This window comes from Podarcis vaucheri (genome assembly GCF_965113315.1).
Source record: "Podarcis vaucheri genome assembly, chromosome: 1".
Lineage (NCBI taxonomy): Eukaryota > Metazoa > Chordata > Lepidosauria > Squamata > Lacertidae > Podarcis > Podarcis vaucheri.
The window spans coordinates 16572449-16581344 of record NC_138759.1 but is presented as its reverse complement, the minus strand read 5'-3'; the positions used below and the strand labels follow the sequence as shown (position 1 = coordinate 16581344).

The 8896-nt window shown below is 47.1% G+C and overlaps 1 pseudogene across 1 annotated transcript; it reads left to right on the top strand.

Moving 5' to 3' along the window:
* Positions 1–3634: 3634 nt before the first annotated feature.
* On the top strand, positions 3635–3979 carry LOC309526896 (small ribosomal subunit protein mS33 pseudogene; annotated as a pseudogene). The gene has a single exon. The product of its transcript is annotated as a small ribosomal subunit protein mS33 pseudogene (transcript).
* Positions 3980–8896: the final 4917 nt, after the last annotated feature.

The following is an 8896-nucleotide window of genomic DNA, read 5'->3' as shown; positions in this document are numbered from 1 at the left end:
TAAGCAGTGGTCTCTACTCAGCGTATGTTGCATAGCTTACCCCTTACAGACCGAGTAGGGCACTGCGTTCTGCTGGAGAGTCTCTCCCTGAAGTTCCTAAAATATCACGGCAACTGCAGGGCTTTCATTGCGGCTGCCCCTGTTTGGTGGAACAGCATCCCTGCAGAGATATGGCAGGCCCCCACTATTTGCAGTTTCTGGAATAACCAAAGTCATTTTTGCTTCCTCCTATTCCGACTGGATGGAAGGGGGAAGGTTTTAAGTCTCTGACCTGAGTGTTTATCTGTGTTGTTTTTGGATCTATTGTTAGTTGTTGTTGTATTGTTTTAAAAACCTATTTCGTTGGTTTTATTGCACGAGTGACATATGTAAAAGGCAAAATAACAATAAGGACAGAAACAGAATTAATAATAGGACGGGGGCTGTCCTCAGGTTGTTTCAGTTTTTCTTTCTTTCTGTGCATCAACAAGTAGCACCAGGGCGAAGTTCACAGTCAGTATTTGCTATGTATATTCTTTTGTTTTTTTATTATGTGAGTTTTTCTGATTGTTGGAGGAAATGCTGATACAAACCCAATTTTTAAAAAGTATATGCCAGGGGGATGTTGGCAAATGCAAACCGCACCATGTCTCCCTAACCATTTTAAGGTGGATCTTCTCCCTCTTTGGCAACACGGCGGATCACATTAGCCATTTGGATAACCAGGTCACACGCCCCTGCATGGTGGGTGGAGACTATGAAACTGGTCTGACCAGTCGAGTGGGATGCGTGTGCCAAAGGAGCTGGAAAGGGAAATTATTTGAATGTTGGAGCTGGCTGAAAGTTAGCCAGGGATCTGTTGCAGCTTTGTGAGGAATCCAGAATGCTGGTATTACTTTGCAAGTGGTAGGGTCTGCTGTGTGCTTGCTTCTGCAAACCCATAATATTAACATGTGTACACATGTGTCAGTAAATACATGGGATGCTTCAAAACACTTACCCAATCTAGCTGTGGATCATGCAACCTTGAGACCCCATCTGCCTATACAGTCATACTTTGGAAGTCAAACGGAATCCATTCCAGAAGTCCGTTCGACTTCCAAAACATTCAGAAACCAAAGCGCAGCTCCTGATTGGCTGCAGGAAGTTCCTGCAACCAATTGGAAGCTGCGGAAGCCCCATCAGACGTTCGGCTTCCAAAAATAGTTCGCAAACCGGAACAGTCACTTCCAGGTTTGCGGCGTTCGGGAGCCAAAACGTTCGAGAACTAAGCTGCATGAAAACCAAGGTACGGCTGTATAATGAAAGCAGTATCATATCATTTTAAACAGTCATGCCTTCTCCCAAAGTAATGGTCCCTTCCAGGGAACTGTTAAGGGTTCTGAGAGTTGTTAACAGACCCTGTGCTCTGATGGTGGAACTTATCTCCATGCCGCCAGGGACTGGTGTTGTGTGGGTGTGCATGCGCCGAGGGTGGGGACAGGGGCGGAGGACAATCAGAGCCCACCTTGACCACCCAGCCCCGGCCCCCAAGCGGCATGGCTGTTACATCCTTCTTACACCGCCCTCCCCAGATCCAAGCCTTGCAAGGGAGGATGGTGTGGGGATGCGGCCACTGTCCACCCTTCGATCCCACCTCGCACAGGGATGGTGCAACAGTCATGTTGCTTTGGGGGCTGGCGTCCGATTTGGCTCCTTGTCTTGAGATTCCCCACCTTGGCCTGGTGAATATTATAGCGGAGATGATGTTGCCTGATGCACACACCTTGGGAAGTGCAGTGTGAATCCAGGGGCTGGAATACATTCGCCTTGGAAGTTTAAACTTGCTCGAAAGAGGAATTGCTCTACGAAGCCTTACCAAAAATGGATGCCAAGCCTTGGCAAGAATCCACGACAGACTTCTCACTTGATTATGATTCAGCTAGAGATCTTGTCGTTCCATATGGAATGCAGCCCACAGTGAACGGCAGCAGCGGCAGCGCAAGGATGAGCTAGCAGAGAATATCAAGGGAAAGCTAAGCACTCGGGGGAGGGCATGAGCAGTGGGGTAGCGGAGACAGGCCTGGCATCAGCTTGTGGCATCCTCAGGTGATTGTCAGGGTCCCAGTCACCAGCCAGTTCACACCACTTAGCAATGGGTGAATCGTTCCATTTTGGCTTCTCTCAATTTCTCATTTTTTTTCAGCGCAGAAGCTCAGTTCTCCAAACCTCCACATCCGTTTGCATTCTAAAAAAAAATACAGTCCAGATGAAAATCCAGCAGCATTTTAGTGTACATTTCCCCTCTTATACACATTTTTTCTATGCATTTTTGCAAAGATAAACTGATTGGCCTGAGTTGGTCTCAGATATTTTTCTACATCACAGGTTCACCTGGAAATTAGAAAATCTAAATAATTACAGAAAGGTAATGACTCCAATTACGTGGATGATCAGATGCTGCTGTTCTTTGGAATGATGGTTCTGCTGCAGACGAGGTGGGCAATGTGTCTCCCTTTTTACGCATCTATGCCAAGAACAGCAGTTGCTGAACTTAATTTTCTTCCTTTTTGGTCACGTTGCAATTTGTACATTGTCACAAACACTTTGACCCAATTGACGGGTGGCTTCTGGGTGTTATGTGGTTGTTTTTAACACTGCTCCTACCGTTGGTTTTATGTTGCTCCCGTTGTTTTGAATTGCTGCTGTAACCTGAATTCGCAGTGTGAAGTTGTACCATCCCAAGAGGGTTCCACCACATTATCTTCCTGGACTTTTAACCTCCATTCTCAGACTCTCCAAAATCAGGGAGATGGTAGAGTGCACCCGGCACCACCTTTCTGCTCACAGAATGGCTTTTGAACCGGCAGTGAGCCATGGCAATTGAAGGTGACCATTTCCATCCATCCCCCCGCCCCCTCCACCTGTGTCCTTCCATGCTTTTCCACTGGGTTCCTCTCTCAGGGAACTAAGCAAAAACTACCTCCCCTTTTCTCTTAGGGGTGACCAACCTGTGGACTCCCATAAACTCTAGTGAGCCTGCCCAGTTGTCAGGGACCCCCATTGTCTGGGGAAAGAGTGCACCCCATGCTATCCCCAAATCTGCTGGGAAAGGCTACGGAACCCCCAGAAGAGAATTAGGGTGTGTGCAGGGGCCGGAGGGCGGTGTGTGTGTGTGTGTGTGTGGAAGTCCTGTTGCACAAGTGGAAGTTGTTCAGCTCATGCATTTATCCAGTTGAATACCACCCAAAGAAAATCCATTAGGTGTCCTGCAGGCAGAGGCACGCTTGGGACAGTGAGGTAAAGGTAAAGGTAAAGGGACCCCTGACCATTAGGTCCAGTCGTGACCGACTCTGGGGTTGCGGCACTCATCTCGCTTTATTGGCCAAGGGAGCTGGCATACTGCTTCCGAGTCATGTGGCCAGCATGACTAAGCCGCTTCTGGTGAACCAGAGCAGCGCACGGAAACGCCATTTACCTTCCCGCAGGAGCGGTACCTGTTTATCTACTTTCACTTTGACGTGTTTTCGAACTGCTAGGTTGGCAGGAGCAGGGACCGAGCAACGGGAGCTCACCCCGTCGTGGGGATTCAAACTGCCGACCTTCTGATCGGCAAATCCTAGGCTTTGTGGTTTAACCCACAGTGAGGAGGTGCCCGCAATTCCATGCACCCGGTTTGTGCTTGGAGATGTCGTCCAACCTTTCCTACTACGCTTTACAGATGGCCCGCCTGAGTGTGTGGATATTTGGTGAAGTGGCTCGCCCAACTGATAACATCGTCCATGAAAGTCATCAAACTGTTAAGCGAGCCGCCCTATGTGATGCGGAAGGAAGTTTATGGCTGGCATCCTCCGCGCAATACCTACCACAACTTCATGACAAAACTTGGCTTCTATGGCCTCTACAGAGATGAACGTGAATATTTCAAAGACGAGATGAAACGGCTGAAAAAGCTGCACGGGAAAGGATGCCCTATGAAAGGAGAAGGAAAAAGAGCGCTGAAGAAGAAATAGCACCGTTGTTGGAGTAGACCTTGTACCCTGGACAGAAAAAGGAAAAAAGAAAGAAAGAAAATCCATTAGGCCATCTTAGTCATGGGTCATCAAGCACAACTTCACACCTTCCAACTTTTCATGTATTTATTTATTTGGATGGGATCATCAGTGTACCTGGTGCTCTATAGTTTAAGAGAAGGGATCCTTCTGTATTTATAGCATGTGCAGTGTGGTCCTAAGCAAACTAACTCAGCAGACTTACTAGCCAACTAAGCATCGTTATTTGATTGATAAGCATATGTGCTCTTCCCACAATAATTCCTGCCCCGCCAGAATACCCATACTAACAAAGACAAACCTGGGGGGGGTGGGCGGGGAGGAGACATCCCTGAGGTAACCCCAAAAAGTGATATGCAGTGGGTTGGCACTGTTGCCAGTGGAGCTCTCAAATTTTGGTGCTGCCCTAGGCAACATGAAAATTTGGCGCCTCCTGCCTCTCACACTCCATTCTACAGCATTGTTGTGGTGCCCCATGCAACGTGGAACCCAGTGTGGCCAAACTGGGTTGCACTAAGCTGAAAAGGCCTCTGCTGTTGCCAGCAAGCCCCAGAGGTCTGTCATGGACTGGTTGCACATAGAGGAATGGTGGGAAGCACCAGCTGGGGGACCCCCAAGGCAAGAAGGCTCAGAGGCCCAGGGATTGGTGGCGGAATGACAATGAGTAGGCAGAGGGAAAAGACTGGGAGGAGTCGGAGTCGGAAGCTGAAGTGGTAACAGGGCTTAGTGAGCTGGGAGAGTCTGTGCCAGAAACAGAAGCTGAAGCAGGAGAAGCAGAGATGAGTCCAGCTGGTGAAGAAGCCAGGAAGTGCCCCCCTCCTACTGAGACAAGCTCCTCTCCCCGCTGGTCTCCCAGGACCAGAAGAGGAAGGAAGAGGGAGGAGGAGATTTAGGCAGTTTTGGAAACTGAAAATCCCCACCTTCCCACAGCTGCCTAAATCTCTTCCTCTCTCTTCTCACAGAGACAAGACCTACCAAGAAGAGTCGCTGTGCTCATTCGGCCTGACTCCTCTCAGCAGGCCTTGTTTCTGCTAATAAAGAGTTAACTTCACATGCTCTGTGTGATTTATTGCTGGCAGTGTGTCTGCCTACGCAGTAGTCAGGATGTGTGTTATGTACTGAGTTGAATAGGATCCAAAATGCAGCAGTCTGATTGGTCCTAGAACAATAGGATTCAGAATGCAGCAGTATGATTGGTCCTAGAACAATGCAGCAGTATGATTGGTCCGCAGGAGCCACCCAATCCCGCTCCAGGTGGAAGTGAATCCGCAACCTGATTGGTCTACAGGAGAATCCTATAATTAGCCAAACACATGGGGGCCCATTGTGTAAATAATCTATATAAAGCAGATATTTTGGGGAAACTTTCATTCCTCCTCACCACTATGAGCTGAATAAAGAGCATGAAATCCACTCTTGACTCTGGGTATATTTCAATGTGTTTCCCCATTTCTGATCCAGAGACTGGACTCAAATCTGTCAGACACAAGTGTACAACTGTGTAGCCTAATTAAGTTTTAAAAAAATACATTGCTAGTTTCTCTCAGAAAACAAAAAGTGGGGACAACTATTATTTTCCAGGGGTGGTAGCAGAAATTAGGGGCTGCTCCTCCTCAATAGGGAGAGCCAGGGATGTGGACATAGGGGATGGTGTGCATTTGAACAGTTTCCTTTGTTGCAACCTTGCTATCACATGCCATTCCTACCTATGCAATAGGCTTGCTTATCTCACATGAGGATAGGCACAAATTGCTGTCACTAATTAATGAGGGCACAGTTGAGCTACTATTGCAACAGATAGAGAGCATGTAAACACACACACAAGAGGCTGGAAGCAGATGAAAGATTTGTACTTTCTCTCCTGGCTAATTATGTGTAATAGTCAGCTAGCCTGTCAGTAAGCAAGGCACAAGTGCAGTAAAGTCACAGTTCCGGCCAAAAATACCACACAGGGAATATGCTGTTAGTGTCTACCCGTTTTCCCGTCCGCCCAAACTGATTTAAATATACATCTCCGTATTTGTAAAAGCTGTTGGGGTGCCCTTAGAAACAGCACATGCAGAGGGATGCTTCAGACATTGCATTTTCAGAATCAGAATTGTAGAGTTGGAAGGGACCTTGAGGGTCATGTAGTCCAACCCCCTGCAATGCAGGAATCTTTTGCCCAAGGTGGAGCTCAAACCAGTGGCGTAGCGTGGGGGGTGCAGGGGGGGCCGGCCGCACCGGGCGCAACATCTGGGGGTTAGGGTTAGGGGGCGCAAATCCACGGGTTAGGGGGCGCAAATCCACGGGTTAGGGGGCGCAAATTACTTGCCTTGCCCCGGGTGCTGACAACCCACGCTACGCCACTGGCTCGAACCCACAACCCTGAGATTCTCATGCTCTACCAACTGTGTTCCTGTAAAAAGTACAGTACTTGTAAAAAAATACAGTGTTGGGATGCAACAGATATGTTTTAAAAAATGCATCTGTTGCATTTTTTAGAAAGAGCAATGGTCTCCTTGAGAAATGAAAGCAGCCCAGAACGAGGTGCCTTTAATTTTTTTTTATTGTTGGCATCCGTCTGTCTTGAGAGACAATGGAGTGCACCTCCAGTTACTTCCTCAGGGTGCAAGCCTGGGCAGTGTATATGGAGATACTTTAACATTAACCCTTTAGGAAATCAACCGCAACACCATAAAAAATGTATGCTCAACTCCGCTTCTCCGATAGTAGTTGCAGAGCTGCAGACTGCAGTGCTTACCCAAGTTCATTTTCTTTTTGGAAGGAAGCTGCTGGAGGCTTAGGCCACTTTGTAATATTTGAGATTATTTATAAATATACAGGTTGGATATAGCTAGGTAGTAGCATGGCTTAAACACAGCCCATGGGCAGCCAAAGCCCACTGCTGCTATTTCAAATTTGCCAGCAGGGCAGGATTAAGACATGCTGAGGCCCTAAACTGTATGTCATGTTTAAGAGGACTCATAACATTGTTCTAACAGAAAGAACTATGAAAAAAAAAAGAAATAATAAAGGTTTATATTTGCATATATACCAGCGTACTGGCAACTAAAAACTAACCATCTAACTAAAACATCTATATTGCAATAAAGCCTATTTGCATATGAAACAACTCCAGATGAGAATATACTGTATTGTGATTTCTTACTTGGCATACATGAATACGTTTTGTAGGCTGAGCCTAGTCCATGCCAGGGAATCGTTGGCCCGCATCCTCAGATCCAGAGAGAGAGCAAAAGAAAACACCAGGAAAGATCCTTCTTTGGAGGAAAGCAGTTTATTCTCTGTGCACAGGAGACAGCCAGCAGAATAATTTCTGGAAGACTGACTGCCCAGAAAATGCGCCTCTGCAGACTTTATTATACCTTGAGTAGGCTCTCTCCCTCCTCCCCACGCCCTCCAGAAACTTCCCCAATCAACTGGAAAGTTTTCAACTTATTTTTAGCATGTCTATAGCCCTCTAAACAGCCCTCCCTATTGTTCCCTATACAAGCGTCCTGCATCCCCTCATCCCGTCTCCTCCGCATGTGTCTCTTTTTATCTTGCGTTCCTAAAGTAAGAAATGCAGGTCTGGCTATTTCTAGCTTGCCTTTATCTTGCATTCCTTCGAGGGGCCTTTTTGCAGGTCTGGTTATTTCTAGCTCAGAAATTGGCTTAGATCCAAGGTACAGAGAATATGAAGATCCTTCTTAGGTACAAGGTAGAAAGCAAAGGTACAAAGTATAGAAAGCAAAGGTACAAAGTATAGAAAGCAAAGGTACAAAGTATAGAAAGCAACCCTTCCCTCTCCCTTCACTCCCTCCTCTTCTTATGAACAACCCTACTTAGGTTCGTTCTGGGGTAGGGGTCTATAATCTCTCATGAAAGCAATCACGCGAGGTCCCATCATGCGAGACATCATCTTCTCCATCATATTTTGCATACATTGCATCAAGCAGGGCATACAGAAGCAGAAAAGCAATAGAAGCATTATTGGACCTATCACCATAGTAAATATTCTCCCCATCCATCCACCTGGGAAGATGCCGTCCAACCAAGACATATCCCAGCCCTCCCAGGTTTGTACAGGGACATGTGCTACCTTTTCAATTCTTGCTGCCAGATCACGGATAGCCTCGCCATGGTCTGAAATGTTGAAGCAACATGCTCCACCTGTAAAGGAGCTGAATGGTTCCAATAAGGAGTTGGGCGGGATGGACTATATGTATATTGGATCTGAGAACGATTGAGGGGTATGGGGAGCATGGGCATTCCTCCTCCTCCATCTAAGGGTCCAAGGGTACAAACTAAACAAGCAGTTTTATTTGCTTCATGGGCTACTATTTCTGCCAATTGAAGCCACTTGTTATAGAGACTCTGAGCCCCCTGTTTTCTCATTTCCTGTGTGGGGAAAATGCTATTACGATTTAAGACCTGGAAGCATTCGGCCTTGGGAATAGATTCTCCCATCATAAATACGAGAAGGATCATCAAGGGGATAGAGGGGGATCGCTTCCTTCCACAAAACCTATGGCGCTCGTGCCAACAGAAATACGAGAGCATCCATATGACAAGGGCGGTACATATCACTCCTACCCACCAAACCCAATATCTCCATGGTTCCTCCCACCAAAAATCAGGGTTCATTTCTAGTTTTCTTTTACAACTGAAGGGCCCACTGATACTCGTATTCAATTATTTGCCGGGCCTCAGGGGTGCCTCTCCACTTCTCTGCTGAGGCTCCTACTATACGGAGCAATTTCCCTACAATCCCTTGTGGGTGGACTGGGCTCTCGTGTTGTCTCTTCAAGATATTATACCCAAAAGGGGCTTCTCCCTCTTCATATATCAGCATGCACCCACAGGAATATGTCCACCCCTGCAATGGCCTGACACTTGGGGTG